This window comes from Diorhabda sublineata, chromosome 6 (genome assembly GCF_026230105.1).
Source record: "Diorhabda sublineata isolate icDioSubl1.1 chromosome 6, icDioSubl1.1, whole genome shotgun sequence".
In the NCBI taxonomy this organism is placed as follows: domain Eukaryota; kingdom Metazoa; phylum Arthropoda; class Insecta; order Coleoptera; family Chrysomelidae; genus Diorhabda; species Diorhabda sublineata.
This window is the reverse complement of record NC_079479.1, coordinates 10,600,279-10,617,634: the sequence shown is the minus strand read 5'-3', so window position 1 is coordinate 10,617,634 and position 17,356 is coordinate 10,600,279. Positions and strand designations below refer to the sequence as shown.

Genomic DNA, 17,356 nt, shown 5'->3' with positions numbered 1-17,356 from the left:
GTGTAAAACCGGCTGTGATTTGACAAATCAGCTTGAAATTAATGAAAGTGAAGGATGTTTGCAGTGTAGACGGTTAAAAATAACTGTAATGTAGTTGTGTAGGCATCACAAAAAATCACTTGATGAAATTTTACAGTGAAACTAGTGAAGATAATTAAAGTCAATAATTTGAGTGTTTTTATAGAAATATTATAAACTTGCCATGGCTACAGGTGCATGTGAAGAAGCTGTATCGCGGAGATTAGAACAAAATGACTGTTCATTGTGGCATAAGTTAAGATTAGAAAGAGTCACAGCCTCGAAAACATATGAGGCTGCACATTGTACGATTTTAGATGGCTATTAAATTTTAAGGGATGCAGATGCTATGGAGGAAGACACTGTCTAGTATTGAAGGAATTGGAGAAAATTAAGAAAATCCAGTCCTGATAGTGACTCTGACGACTCTAAAAAATTGTTTTAGTGATGAATACAAACCTTCATGTAGCGAAAACTCAAGTGATGATGATTTAAGCGATCCACTAGTTCCTCATATACCTCATGACACCCTAGCTATTACTGGGACTGGGACGATTCGCACTGTAATTCGAGCTAAAGTAAATGGAACTGGAATAGCACCTTCAGATGAAAGAGGTAAATATAACAATCAAAAGAAGATTCCCGAAGAGATTTTGAATTTCATTGGCATTCACAGCCAATACATAAGAAAAGGGGTTGACTGTTTCGGAAATGCATCTATTCTGCTGAACGATATGCTGCTAATAAATCATTAGCTAACTATGATATTTATTCAATACTTAATTCAACAGTTTGATCAATGTGAAGCTTATAGAAATGCAGCAAGAGAGGAAAAGACCAAGCTTGAAGAAACCTTTCGTGAGCATTAGGAAGAAAAAGAATTGAATCGAACAGAAAAAGCAGAAGACAAAGAAAAGGCTAAAAACGAAAGATACAATTAGTTGTGTATGATTTGCCAGTAGTCTTACCAACACCAATTGATCAAACATCTGCTTTCTACCACAAATCACGTCTCAACTGTTTCAATTTTACAGTATCAGTATTCATTTTTATTTTATTTACTCTTAAATATTTATGATTTCTCACAAAAACAGTGCCATGACACAATCAACAATTTCTTCTTTTTTACAGGTAACTGTAACTTAAAATAATAAAATGATATAGTGTTTTGGTTTTTTGTTGTTTTTTTTTATACCCTAGTTGCGCCTAATAATCAGTTATTCATTTTATATTATATAAATCAATAAATCTGCATACCTTTTTGAATGGTATTTAAAGAAACAATAAATACGCACCATAAAGTAAAAAAAAAGTACCAAAGGCATAATTGATCGAAAATTGAATTTAAAGGTTTAAACATTAATATTTTTTAATTCCAAGGCTGTCAATATAAAAGTAAAGAATATGTGTTATACATTCACATTTGTCAATATTTCCAGTCACTTTTGATTTATTTTCACAGTAAATGTTTCAAATAATTTTTTTCCTTCTTTTTGGCCTCCTGTAAAATTTCAGTTTTAGCAGTTGTGTTACTGTTATTTAAGAACAGCAACATATTCCTTTGGATATTTCGAATATATGGCATAGTTGCGTTTTTCCTACAAAGCAAAGGCTCACTTTTGGATTATGTTTTCTATTAACATCATTGCTTCCAACATATATTTCATGAATTGGATGGTGTGGGAATTTCTGAAATTTCATTGAAATAAACTAGAAAAATATTCTCAGAATAGTACTACCTAATCTAACCTAACCTAACCATTCGCGGATACTTTTGAATTCGATAAATAAGATATAATAATAAAAAATGGATATCATTATACGAGAGGGATACCCAGCGGTCGAGGCCATAAGTTATCTTGTGAATAATGGAATCTGTTTTTACTAACGCCGTTATCACAAAAGCCTAATGATGCGATGTTAATTCAACAGAATAATGCGTTATTTCGAAACGTCACAAAATGAACAAACTTTATATATATACAGGGTGAAAAAAGACAGAAGTGAAGAAAAATGCTTTACTACAAAAAATCACCCAGATACCATTTCAGATGATTAATGTACAAAAAAGTTATTCAGATATAAAAAACAAGTTGACTAGGGAAAAAACGAGGGAGAACATAAAATTGTATATCATGTTGACGAGGAAGAACTGTTAAAATGGGTGGTCCATCAAGCTAGCAGCCAAATATTCAGAAAAATTTAAAAAAATATATGAATCGAAAGGATTTTCATTGCTCGTTCTGAAAATCCAAATCCCGAGTTTTCCCATTGATTCGATAAAAAGATATTAATTAAAACCGTTGTGGCAAATTCAGATTAGAAAATATTCTTTATTTCCGGAACAAAGTTTCCTCTGGAAAAACTACAAATACCTATCAAATGCTCATAATTCTATCGTTTCAAAAATATTTTCCTTTTTCTTAAGTCTTAAGGTGCTTCATTTGGGGAAACAAGTTTGTCAAACACGTTGATCAAAGTACAGCTTTAACAAACATTTCTTACTTCAACAAACAATTGTTTGACAAACATTTTCACCAAACAATTGCGATTCGACATGAAACATTAGTCAATTAGGTTTTGTCGAAGAATGGGTGATTTGAGCCGCCGCCGTCGTCTGGCCTGCATTGCAGCAGCTTATATTTTAATAGAAGAACCTCGTCCTCGTCGATGGTGGCAGAGACAATTGTTTTTACGGCGCAAATTTTACTAGAATGTCAAATGGGGATTTTGAATTGTTAATATCGATGATAGGACCAGTGATAAGTAAACAAAATACTAATTTTCGCCAAGCAATCAGCGTTCAAGATCGTCTGGCTATAACACTCAGATTTTTGGTTTTTCCTTAATTAAAATAAGTTAATCCCCACAAGGCTTCTTTTTTTCTGTGGCCCCCATCTCGGACTTACAATTTGTTGCTAGTAACTTTTTCTCTCGTTTATATTGCACTAGAAGAGTTTCAATCTTTCTTTTAATCTCGGCGGCATTATTTACACCAAAATCTTTTGCAATGTCATCTAATGCATCTCTTCTTTTGATTTTGTTTTTATAATCATCATTATTAGGGTCCCACAATATAGGCTTACTTTCTTAAACGTTAATTAACCTTATCAATTTCTCCTGGCTCCAAAACTCTTCACTCATTTTGCGGAAAAACCACACACACACACTTTCCCACTGAATATTTTCAATATAAAAAAATACAAATAATAATGTTTATATCCAAAAATTACGCTGGACAACCACATCAAAATACACTAAAACAAGCCATTCCCCTTCCATACATGGAATGTTTGTTGGAATAGCGTCCAAACAAAAAACACCGGCGAACATTGTTTCTCAAACAAAAAAATTTGTCGAAATTTTCGACAAATGTTTGGCAAACAATGTTTGTCCATTTTTTATCCAGTAGGGACGCGGTTTAAGGGAAACCTTAAGAAAAAATAAACTAATTATTCCGGATTATTCATTGCGCACAGGCCTGTAAGTGGCTTGATGAATCGCAGAGTGGGATGGAGTAACGGTCGTTTATTTTGATGTTTGACATGCTTTACTTTGCATCTAACGACGCCAATAACTTTTGAGAGATCCATTTATTACTGTTATTACGTTACTCATGTGGTAAATAGATCTCCTATCGTCTATACCAGAGATTCCCAAAGTGGTCGATATTAACCCCTTGGGGTCGATATCGGTTTCCAAGGGGTCGACATAAACGAAAACTGTTTTTGGGGGTCGACGACGTCTAAAAATCGCCCGTATTAAGTAACCTGAGTTCTTATTTAAAATTTTTTAGAAACTGTATAACTTGTTATGAAAATGACTAATATTTTAGTAAAAAGTATCATTCTTGTACTCTTAAAAAAACTTAACAATCGATAAGCGTGCACACGTTCATAGAAGATGAATAACTTGACTAGTTAAAAAGCGTGAAAAATTTCCTCTAAGATAATATAATGTGTTCAAGCGTATAAATCTTTCAGGCATGTTCTGACTTGCACTGTTTTAATTTAACCCGAACGACATTATGATATAGTTGAAGTCCAAAAATTTCCGGATTTTTGACTATAGGACACGCTTGCACTTATGTTAAGAGTGCCTTTGCGTTTTCAATTTCGTCGGAACTTGAATGATAATACTGTAGGTTTCTCGGGCAAAAAAAGTCGTACAGAGCTTCTAAAAAAGCGAATCGAAAGGGCAATATACACATTCGAAACTGTTGCAACGATTTTTCCAAAAAAAAATTCAGCTCCACTCGGAAATTGCAAAAATCTTTCGAACTTCTGCCTTTTTCCATTTAACGTGCAAAAAAATGATATGATCACCTTCAGCACAGACGAGGAGCTTAAGGAGAAGTTCAGCCAAGGCTTTCAGAAATTCTGGTTGCAATGCAACATTAAAACACAGTATCCTTGCATTGCTGAAAAATACGTTATCACTTTTCCATAAACTTACCTCGACGAAAAAGGCTTCAGTGTGGTTACAAACATTTTGACAAAACAAAGGTACCGTTTGAAAATCAACGAACGTGGCGATTTAAGGCTGCAACTCACCAATATTGAACCAAATTTAGCTAGATTGGTAGAAAGTCACCAGATTCATCTGTCGCACTGAATTTTTCATTTTTTTATCTTCACTTTGCGATTTAAATGTTTTTGCAAGAAATAATTCCTACTCAAGTATTTTTACGTAACTTGTATTAATAATTATTAATAAATTTTGAAGACTAAAGAATGTTAAATTCACTCACTAAACCAACCGCAAAGTTTCTAAATTGGTAAGTATTTTGTATCAATAGAAAAATAAAATAGAGATAGAATTTTTTAATTAATTGTAAAGTAATTACGGGGATCTGATATATCAGTTCAGTTAGGCAAAGGGGTCTCTTGCCTAAAATGTTTTGGGAATCCCTGGTCTATACTATTTCAATCACTTATTTCAAATTGATTCAAACATCAAAACAAACGACATCCCATGGAGATTCTGCAATTCATCAAGCCAACTCACAGACCTGTGCGCAATGAATAATCCGGAATATCTAATTAGTTAATTTTTTTTTCAATTTCCCTAGGACTTTAGAGAAAAAGGAGAATATTTTTGAAACGAGAGAATTAGGAGCATTTGATAGGTATTTTTAGTTTTTTCTGAGGAAACAGAGCCGGAAATAAAAAATATTTTCTTAATTTACAGCCACGGTTTTAATTAATATCTTTTTATCGAAGCAACGAGAAAATTCGGGGTTTAAATTTTCGGAACGAGCATTGAAAATCCTTTCGATTCATATATTTTTCTTAATTTTTCTAATATTTGGCTGCTAGCTTGATGGAGCTCAAAATGGGCGGAGTGGATAAGGTCAAAAAATGAAGATAACAAAAGAAAACGCGCTTTATATATCAGGTTACATCTTGTAATTGTTTTGAAAGCTGAATAACCAGCAGGTTAAAAAATCCTAAACAAAAGTCACTAAGTATTTCTAATAATAATTTGTTTAAATATTTATTTAATTTGAACTAAAGTTCAATATTAATTTGTGACGCGTTCCGCTAACACAGTAGCTTTGTCAAACGAGTGATGGTACAATGAAATATTTTTAATTTATACAGTGTATAAATACGGGATTTTAAGATCGAGTATTGACAAAAGTATTACTAAATGTTTACATGGAAATAAAATGCGTAAATACGGAATTCCACTTAACAAAATAGTATTGCACAATTTTACCAGGAAATTAAATCTCTTAAAAGTCCTTCAGATAAATAAAAGCAAATATTCAGGTAATCTTCTTAACGACCAAATAGATATCAACTATTCACCGTTATTAAAACTATTCACATAGAATAGGTGATTGTTTTGAATGAATTTCCTATAAGTAACACCGTCTACGATTGACGATTTTCGAAAAATAAGGTCCAATTATTTCCCTGCTTGACAACGCACGCCAAATCGTCACTTTGGGACCGTGAAGTGGCTGTTCATGTTTTAAACGGGGTGTTTATTTTTTAGGGGACAAATAACGACCATTTTACTTATTTACACTTCAATTCAAATGAAAATGGACTTCATGGCTCTTTTGCGAACGAACTGACGTCCTTCTAGGTATCGGTCGTTGGTTGTTTACTACTGAACTTGTTGCTCGGAACCGTCGCACCCATGATTGAATCAAATCTTCGAAATTCGAAATTCAAATCCTAATTCTGCCATCGGACACCCGTTCAATTAGCAGTTATATAAGGTTTGTTGACACCTGCTAGTCTGGACCGTTCTTGGAACGATTATTGGAAGCATTTATGTACTAAATTCAATCGCTTGGAACACAAAACAGAAACGGTAACTGCCCGGTTGGGACACTTAATCTCTATTGCGCAGAATCGTCACCGTACCAAGGACGGTTCATTGGAGGGTTGGAACGAACCTATAACTAAGTATACTTTAATTTTTGTACTTTTTGGTTATATGTAAAAGGTGAGCTATACGCGAGTGTAAGTTTTAGAGGCGCGAGTGCTGCAGTGTTAAATATAATTAATTATCTTTGTGTATGCTGACCGATCGATAATGCTTTTGAAACTTCTGTAAACGAAACTATATAATCAGTGCATAATTAACGTAGAACATAATCGATATTTTCTACGAACCTATGTCCTAAACAAACACCTACAGAATTCAGAATTAACACATCGATTACAATCAAATTCCATGTCGACAATACAAATTTTGCAAGCAATATATTTACTTTTCAAAGTTCAAAATACCCGTCATGTTTTGGGGTCTTCGGCAGTTATAAGTTGTAAATATTTAATCGGAGATTATTTATATAAAAACGTTTATTAAAGCAACACAATGGTCGGATTATTATACGTCAATATTTATTAATTAATTCGACCTGTTTTCGTTTCGATAAGGTTCAGTTTATTTAGGAAGGTTATTTGAACAGGAATTTTTATTTGAAATATTCTATTTAGATTCGTATATCGCATTGTGATATTTTTTATCCATGTAATATTTACTTTACGCTTGATAAATTCACACACGTAACGTATTTTCTTTATTGTAACCTCATTTCCATTCTTCGTAGCATTTCAATTTGGTTTTAATTCACTTCATTAGGTACCTCATTCGTAATTTTATACTTTCGCGGTCCCCTCGTATTTTGACTCTAGAAAATCGAAAAATCATCCGATTTCGATTAATTTTTTTTTAAAAATCTTCGTTTTTATAGCGAATTTACGAAAAAAAATATGGGAGATGTCTTACTTGAAGATTTTGTATAGTTTTATAACTTTAAATGTGGTCATAAAAACATTTCTTCGCATATAATCGTTCATAATTTTTTTACAAAGCATCAAACGCAGTTCTTCTATTTTTTTGTTAATCTACAGAAAAAAACGAACATTTTGAAAAAAAATTGAAAATAGCCCAAGTCCCAAGTCTCTTTAACCTAACTTTAGTAAGATACCATTTTTTTAATGGTGAAAATTTCCAATTTTTCACAGTTAACTTTTAATATTGTACACTTGATAACAAAAAATTATTTTAAGAATGTTTTTGTTCATATAACTTTAATGATTACTTAATAAATAAGGTACAAACAATTATATGTGTCGAAAGGTCGATTTTAAGAGAAGTTGGTATTTTTAATTGTAAAAACATGATAAACATTTTTATATAATTTTTTTTAATTTGTTCGTTTTTTGTGTAGATTAAAAAAATATTTAACAACTTCATTTGATTATTTCGAAAAAAGTTATCAACAATTATACGTGAATAAGTTAATTTTCATGAACATTTCAAGCCCTGAAACTAATAGGAGTTTTCATTTTTTTTATTCCCATAATTTTTTTCGTAAAAATCGAAAAAGTTAAAAAAACCACCCAAAAAAGTTAATTTTTCGAATTTCTAGAGCTGAAAAACGAAGGGACAGCGAAAGTATGAAATTACCACCAGATGGGACAGAACATCATATTTTCATTTTCGATAAAACGACAACTTTAGTTTTCGGATTTAGGACAATCATATTCAATTATCATAATAAATGAAATCAACTTTCGAAAAACTGAAATAAAAATTTCGTCTGACTTTTTTCTCGTTTAGGTCAGTGGTTTCCAACATTTTTGTACCTGCGCCCGCCTTTAAAAAAATTTCCAACAATCTAAATTCATAAATACTCGACAGTTGAGTCTCAACTGATATTATATTTTATTTAATGGACTACAAAATAATATACATACAATATTAAGACACATTTCATATCATTTTTGGAAAATATGTCCAGTATGTACAAAGACACTTTGCTCATAGCAGTACGATTGTATTTGATTGTTATACTAATCAAACAAAAAATATTAAAGCTGTAAAACTACGTCGTCGGACTACAAAATCATACAAGATAATTTTTTTTGTAAGGATCTACTTACTTTTTATTGAGTAAGATAAAGTTCTCTATTTATTCGTTTGTTGAACAAGTGGGAGTTCGACGGTCAGCAAATCTACCGTGAATTCCCTAGCATCAGCTCTACCATTACTATTAGAAAACCCATCAATAGAAATTAACTCACAAAAAATATTTATTCTTAAATATACACTTAACTCGGTGTTATATAGATGGAAAATTCTTACACCAGTACATACGTGGGGTCTGTGAAACCTCATTTTCCAAATTTTAACATTTCCTTTAAATTTTCCAATATTTTATACTTTTAAATTCCTAAGCAATCATCTGGAAATCGAAATAACACAAAAAAATACTTTATCAAAAATTTATTTAAAAAAAAATTAAATAAAAGAACCATTCGTATTTTGTCCTGTTGAAAAACAAATTTTTTTTTCTAAAAATCAGCTACAGTTACATGTTACATGTAACTGTAGGTTACAGTTACATGTAAGTCATTATCTGAATTAACAAAATTTTCACGAATGCATGATCCATGCATAATAATGAGTAGCAGCGTCCACAGTCGGAGTATTTGGTTTTGAGATCTCGACTTCTTGGGCATACGGAACACCTTCCTATAACCTTTGAAACCTTGACCGGTGGAACTTCAACGTTTTCAATTTCCTGACGGGGTATCCACGGGTTATTCATCCCATCACTAATCTGTCCTTGGATCAGTTGTAGGCACAACATTTTGATAAAAATCCTTCTCAAATCCTTTGTAATCTTGATTGTTTTCTCCGTATATCACAAGAGCATTAACCTTTAACCGCTATCCTGAAAAATGTTCACACTCTCACTACCATCGGTATGAAATACCGCTATACATAATATGTGGTATTACCCATTTTTTTTTTTTCGAAAATTGAAACTACCTTATTTGTTTCGTTCTTTCTTTATTAATAATCGCAAAAATAAAACCAAAAGGCAAAAATAAACATCTTAAACAAACACAATTGTGACAAATTTTTTTAGCATGATCCAAACAAATTGGTTTTTCTCATTCTCGACAAACAAAAATTTCTTTCGCTTCAATTTGTAGGGGCATAAGGTCTTTTTAGTATGCAGTCGTTCATCGTTTTCTTGGGGATCCTCTACTATTTGCAGTAGACACTCCATACGACTTCTTAGCTCTCTTGGTAATCTAAGGTCGTTGCATGAATGGTGTGATTAGACTTTTTGCCAGTATTTTGAAGAACTTGGAGCGATCTATTGGTTGGTAATTCTTATAGCTTTGTTACAAAATGTAGGTGTTGATTGAGCACATATTTATCATTTGTAGGAAAACAACCATGGGCCATCTACGAGTCATCCTACAAGAATAATAATTTTTTATTCTACATCTGCCTTGGACATATTGCTATCATTTCTGGCTCTTCGGTATCTAGGTCATCTTTTGGAGAATGGTGCATTGAATAAATTAACAATACAGACGTATTTTTCTAAGGATCATGGGAAAGCAGAGTAATGTTTTCATTGAATCCGTATAATTAACTACCGACTTCTTTCTTTTTGTTTGACAAAAAAAGGACAGTAATCATCGACTTGTTCTTTTTTAATTTACCCAAAAAAGTTAGTCCTCTATTTTGTAATTCTGTCACAAGTTGTAAACTGCTAAACCAATTATCTGCTGTCACGTTTCTGTTGATCTTTTCTATGGGTTTTGCTAACCTTAGTACAGACTGAGTGGGAATCTGCAATTTTTTTTTCTTTTGCTGATAATCCATGACTATTCATACCTTTTCCACAATAAATGTAAGCATTATACAAATAATTATTTCTGGCATCTGTGAGGCAAATAACCTTTATGCCATATTTTGCAGGCTTTTTTAGCATGTACATTACGAATCCGCATCGACCTCCAAAACCCACTAGGTTCTCATCCAATAAACTAATAAACCTAAACCTAAACCTAAATAGACCAGAAATAGCTGCAGCTCTATCTTCCTTCGTTCTCTCCGCTCTATCCGTGTCATTAACAAATCTTAGTGCGACTAATAAAGTTTCAAACCTTCATCTTGACATTGTACACCTAAATGCATCTCTTCCAGTGCCTTCAGTAGCAAACAAGCAAACAAACCCTCTAAACTCTCTCTTCCTGCCTTAAAAACTTACACAGGTATGTAAGCAACCCCAAAAAAGCTCACATCTCAGCAACATCTACATCTTTCAATGGTGAATGGTCTTGGTTCTTGTACTTTGTCCGATTTTGAGAAAGTTTACGATTTGTCCAATGCACAACTTCATGCAGCATATCTGCGCTAAATAGTAGTTCCCATAGTTGCAGAGGGCTTGCATTTTCTTGCAATGCTTTTGCTGGACCTCGTAACCCGAGTAAACTCTTCACTAAATTCTAGAATTAGCTGGTGGCGGTTGTTTTGACCATTTCGTAGCGTTTACCTTCTTAGCTTTTCTTCAAGTTCATTGTTTACTTCCTCATGTTCTACCTCATTTTTGGATTGCTCCGATTCTGTATCATGCTCACTTCCAAAGACGTAACTTTCATCCTTATCGCTCATGATATTATTGTCTTCTTCTAGTTGATTCAAGCACCATTCCTCAAATTTGGTATCTTCCGGATGCATCGACGATTGCCCCGCCTTCTGTAACAATTCTATAAAAGAAAAATCCTAAAAACAACGATAAATAAAAAAACTATAATTCCAGCACTTACGCTACTCCCCGGTATGACTCAAAAAATCCCTCCTAACCTAACTTACACGAGAGTCTCAAGATCAGCAAAAATTCATTTCAAAAATTAAGACGGGAAATTCAACACTGGCGGTATGAGGTAGCGGGTAAAGGTTAATAGCAATTAATTTGATGTTTCTTTGTCCGTATCATTGTTAGGCGTTTGACCTTCCATCGTTATATACTGCTGAGAATCGGTGCCGATGTTGGGTTCACTTTCAGAAACCAAATAAATGTCATTTTCGCTTCCTGAAACCACTACGTTATCATCAGTTTCTATCTGAACCCATAGCCCAGGAGCCTTCTCTGTTCGTCCTCGTAAGACATAATCGGTATTTCTGAAGAAAAAATTTAATTAACTTAACTTTAACACAACTTAAATAAAAAAAGTTAGCACGTAACTAAAGTAACTTCTTTAAACTTACTTGCTGCGTAGAACTAAAAATAAATAAAAATATTTTACAACATCAGTTAAAAGAATACATAAGTGGGGTGTAATACACCCTAGAGTATTCAGTGTCAACCGAGTACGGCCCCTTCCACACCAAACGAATCCGAATCAATCTGGATCACTCCGAATCAAGTTGAATATGATTCGTCATCTCCACTCTTTCACACCAGCTGAATCAACCTGAATAATTCTTACCTGGAATGTTTAATTCTTCGCCAATTTTCCTCCACACAGAAGATATGAGATTTCTGTTGCTGTGATTTTTATCACTGGCGTCATAAATCGCACTATTTTCTTTAACTATTCAAATTAATAACTCCACGTCCATCTCGTATGGTTGTTGATTCAAGACTGACCGGACGAGGAATCTGACAGGTTGAATCAAGTGCGACCACGAATAAAACCTGATTGAACCAGATTCGTCCGGTCTGAAGGCGGGAAAAGAGTCCCTTCACATTTAAACGGAGCGCTCGAAGCCGAATCTTGGTCAATCAGATTCAACTTGATTTGGAGTAATACTGATTGATTCGGATTCGTTTGGTGTGAAAGGGCCCTACTAAGTTGATACTCGGAAGAGAGATCGGATACAGGGACGGATACATTTACATTTGGTTTCATTTTCAAAGATTTTTTCGCAACTGGAGTTTATTAAGACCCACGTATGTGGCGTCGGGTTGAATAACGGTTGATAATGATAAATTTTAAGAGTAGACCATTTCTTTTTATTTGGTAAAGTTGATGCAATGAAATTTTAATGATTTACAATCAACACACATTAATATATACATTAAACATGACTTTTCAATCAATTTAATTTATTATTTATCTTCTTTTTCTCTTTTCTCAAGTCTTATTTTTTCTGCTATTCAGCCTCTTGAGAAGTAGATGTCAAGTTTTCGTGCTATCCCTTGGGAGGTTGCCAGGGAGGAAGGTCGTTTTCATTGGTTATTTATGAAGTTAAAAAATCTCTTATTGCATTTAAAAATTAATTAAAAATTATTTAAAATAATATTTTACAGGGTGCAATTTTTAATAAGAATCTTTAAATTTTTCCAAACCCGATCTCGAGTTACTAACTTTAGCTAATGCCAGTGGAATGCTTGATAGTAGCCTTCCGCATCATGAAAGACTATATATAAAATCAAATCAAATAGCTAACTAAAATTCATGGTCAATTTCACAAATCACCCTGTACTTTAATAAAGAAGATCTGAGACTTTTTAAATAGCTTCATAATATCCTCTTTGAGAGGCTCTATATATGGTAAAAGTTCCTCATGACTCCACCATGTATAATATATAAATGTCTTCGTAATTCCAAATTGAATGCTCTGTTTAATATATATTCCAAGATTTCGAATACTTATGTTTTTATCATCGGAGATTTATTACACTCTAACGTTTAATTTGCCACATTCCCACTACGAAAACGTATATATATTTATATATATTTGTTCATCCTCATACATAAATAAATGTTCAGTGATAAAATGAAATTTTTTTCCGACAAAATATCGAATGAACTGACTGAATTTCGCATTATTTGTTGTTGTAGGGCAAAATTAATTTTCTTCGTATAAATTTTTTTGTTATCGTATCCCATAATTCGAATGTGTAACCTAAAAGAAGGAGAAGAAGAATTTGTGCGTATAAAAATAATAGAATTTCGTAGTAAACTTAACGTTTGAAAATGAAACATGATATTCTTTTGAAAGATAATTTTTCATTTTGACACATCAGCAGAAGACGACGACGTTTCATTTTTATTATACCCTCCATTTTCTCCAATTTATAGTCCTCGTTCATGTATGATATACATAGTATATCAGATTTAATTTTGTCATGAAGCTAAAATAATAACGATAATAATATTGGAACAAAAGTTGGCAGGAAATCAAAAATATTTCATGGGATGCATTCTAAACTAGAAAAGTTCGATTATTGAAGATTCTCAGTCTTATTCAAATTGTAATTTTATCGGGGTTTTATAACTTAACCCTTGAACTGGCAAAATTTTAACAGATGACTTTTTTTTCTTGTTTTCATGATTTTCTTTCATTTAGACCTTAAGTAAGACTTCAGTTTTTGAACCATATGTTCCAATAATCATATATGATACCTTGCTTGTTTAGAGGGTACTGAAATTTATAGTTATTTAGCTAAAAACTTCTAGAATTTACCAGGAATCAAATCTTTTGTGTCCTTTTTTCACATTTAGATCGTCTTTTTAATTTTTTTCTTCTAATTACCATAGAAAGATGACATATCCTCTTTGTCGACCCAAAATAAATATGAATAATTTTTGCTAAGGCCATTAAATTTAGATAGTAATTAGTTTTGATTGCTTTTGTTATATGTTTTTGTTTAAATAATGGTAAAACAAGGAACATGGCCATTCAATCATATCAGTTATATGAGAGCAATAAATTAAGACAACAACGCATCTTAACTCTAAATAATTTTATTAAAAATAATAATTTTCTTCAATTTCTTATTTCTTAGACCTTTTGATATGTTTATGTGTCTAAACGTTCTTAATTTTAGGTCTCTTCTGTTTTAAAATTAATTTTAAAACAGAAGAGACAGATCTAAAATCAAGAACATTTAGATGCATTAATAATAATTTTTATATATAATAATACACAAAATAATATAGTAAATATCAATAAACAATTTAGTTATCAAAGCGTATTACTTTTGTATCAAACTTAATACGTTCACAAAATGCATTTTCTAAAAGAGAAAATCAGTTATCACGATTTTTCTTTTCCATAATGGCATTCAATATATTATTATGAAGCTTAAACAATTTACCGCATTCCAAAAAACACTACATTATTTGTACAATAACAAAAAACAACTCAACTTTTTATGATGAGACGCCATTTCACTGATCAGATGTGAGCTATTGAAGATTTTTGTTGATAAATGTTGTTATAACTTTCGTTGGTCGTAAAACAGTATGACCAACTTATTCACAATGAAATTCACTTGCTCTGAGAAAAAGAACCAGGTCCAAAGGTTTACCGTCGATTTAAAAAAAAAATATTGAACAGATGGTATCATATATGATACCATGATCGTTTAAGGGTTAAGACCCAAGATCTGTTTTCTCTCAATATATCAGTTAGCTCATAGTAAAATTAATCCTAATCAATAACTTATCACGGTTAAAGTAAGCATTTTCAATCAAAAAGAATATTAGGAACAAATATTTATTTTAAGTGAGTGTTTTAAGTTTGAAAAAGATTTGAGGTGTTTAGGTTCTGTAAAAAATTAAAAATTTTCAAATATTTCTTGGAAATAGATCTTATTAGATCCGATATACGATTTGCCTTATGTAATTTACGTCTTCTGAGAGAGAGTCTAATACATATTTTTTTTTGTTATTTCACCTCTACATGAATTCGAGTTATATTCGATTATTTTTAACTAAATTACAAATTTTCAGAGGGATAAATAAAAAAACTCTCACACAAATACTGTGCATCATCCAAAAAATTTCTATTTTCTTTAAACAAAGTAAATTTTTTTCCTATGCCTACGATTCTTATGTCAAACATTGTCTATGAAATCATTATCTGATTTAAAATTTTCATTTTCTTATTCTCCGAGGTATCAGTATTAGATAATCTTCTCATATCATCATCAGTTGTTACGCTTGTTCTATTTGAAGTAGATACGAACAAAGCAGACAAACGAGTAAGGTGCCAGAAGTACCTGGCCTGACTTAGAGATGGCGGTAGTTGCTTGGAAAGTACCGATGTATTAGAAAGTACACAATGTTGTTTAGTATTTGTTTGGCAACCATCGATAGTGAACGTGAATTGCTTTTTCGTTATCAACCGTATTATATTGAGTAGCAGAGTTTATATAAGGCCGTACAACCTGCGAAGACCAGTATCGCAGTGATCGATTAAATGAGGTGACGACTCCCAAAATGTTGAAGAAAATTCACCAAGCGGTACTGGATGATCGTCGACTGAAAGTGTACGAGCTAGCAGACATAGTAGGCACATTTCAAAAAGTGGGTGCTGCATTTGTTCACAATGGAACAATAACAACGTCGTGAAGATGTTTATCTCGAGTCTTTGGCAATTTTTCACAGAAATAAAGCCAAATTTTCTGCGTGGATGAACCGTAAGTCCATCACTTCGCACCCTAAATATAAAAACAATCAAAACAATGGACCGAAAACGGAAAACCGGATTCGAGGAAGGCAAAGAACGTTCCATCTGCAGGCAAGGTCATGGCGTCGGATTTTTGGAATGCGTGTGATATAATTTTCATTGGCTCTCTTGAAAAAGGAAAAACTATCAACGGTGAGTATTATTGCAACGTTTGGGCGAAGGAGTCAAGCAAAAACGAGCGCATTTGGATAAGAAGGAAATGTTGTTTCATCAAGACATTTTCCATGCAGCCTATTCGCCATTACTTCTGGGACCATCCTCGTACTACATCGATCCTTGAACTTCATTTAATTCTTCTTTTGAAAATGATCTATACTTTATTGATCCTGAGGTTCAAGAAGTTGATCTGAAATTGATATCGATTTTAACGGCCAAGGAATCAAGGTGAAGTTCCTTCATGGTGCTGCCGTCTTGGTATATCTTCAGTGAAATCGGACTATCTTAATGGATCGGTAGTTTCCCTGAATGATAATTAGGGGTTCGGGACCTGGAATGGTTTCCTTCTACTTTTTCCTTCTTCTTTGTACTACTTCGCTAAGGCATACGAATATTCTGAAGAATGGGAAGCGACATGAAGAATTTTGAGCAAACTCCGGTAAATGCCAAATCCCATAATTTAATGTAACAATTTAAGAGAAAATTGGGAAATCGAGCCGACTGGGTGCTGATTCAGTTATATACGAGGTATCTAAATATAATGTAGAATCCATTGTTTGATAGAGTAAAGAGCAAATAATTGAGTTGAAACAAACAGTTTCTACGATTTTTCTGTCTCCCCTCACATATTTGTGTTCATAGCTACCACCTCCAACTCTTTATATTTCTAAAATTATCTTTAGAATGTTGCCATAGACAAAAACGCGTTACAACGTACACTCTGATTTGTTATTATTAAAAGGGATGGATCATTGATGAAAATGGCTAAAATATTATTATAAGTGTACTCACCCTCTGTGATATTTTCAAATTTATTGTTATCATCCATTCCATTTGATTGATTATTTTAAGAATAGTACCACATACCATGCGATTTGGTTGTGTCCTGGAAATAAAATAATTATTAAATACGAGTAATAATTTATACGAGTAATATTTGGAAAGAAGATATTCTTCCTCGATAGTATCAAAAAATCTTAAAATAGAAATGAGCAGTTTAGAATAATTTTTTCATAAACATCAAACTGTGATTGGAAAATAAGAATACGTGGTTTAGCTATTAAATAACGAGACTAGCTAGAAAGTTAGTGTCATTCAACTGTTTACCCTAAAGCCTAATCTTTCGAATGCGAGGCAAACCATGTCTGTAGACGAATCAGTGTAGCCGTAGTCTTCGTTTTGTATAGAGGCTGTTTTCATGTTTGTAGCTTAAACGTCCACGTTTTTTTGATTGGTTTAACCGTTTTCAAGATGTTCAGGTCGGTCTTCCACGTCAAAAATGGATGGAAATATTGGGATAGTCTTGTTCGACCAGACAGTCGGTTGAGTATTCGTGCAATTGCTGTATTTATAGGCATTAACAAAGAATGTTTGCGGTAAATTATAACATACGAAAAGTGTACAAAAGAGGTTTACAGCTAAG

General features: G+C 32.6%; 1 protein-coding gene across 7 annotated transcripts in view; it reads right to left on the bottom strand.

The window, feature by feature from the left end:
* The window catches only part of LOC130446011 (hemicentin-2-like), a 251,683-nt gene that overhangs the window by 61,543 nt on the left and 172,784 nt on the right, over window positions 1-17,356 (bottom strand). For all 7 annotated transcript variants that reach the window (XR_008910094.1, XR_008910095.1, XM_056781979.1 and 4 more), the window contains one exon: window positions 16,726-16,819. The gene's annotated coding sequence lies outside the window, so the exon portion shown is untranslated. The remainder of the gene's footprint in view (window positions 1-16,725; window positions 16,820-17,356) is intronic.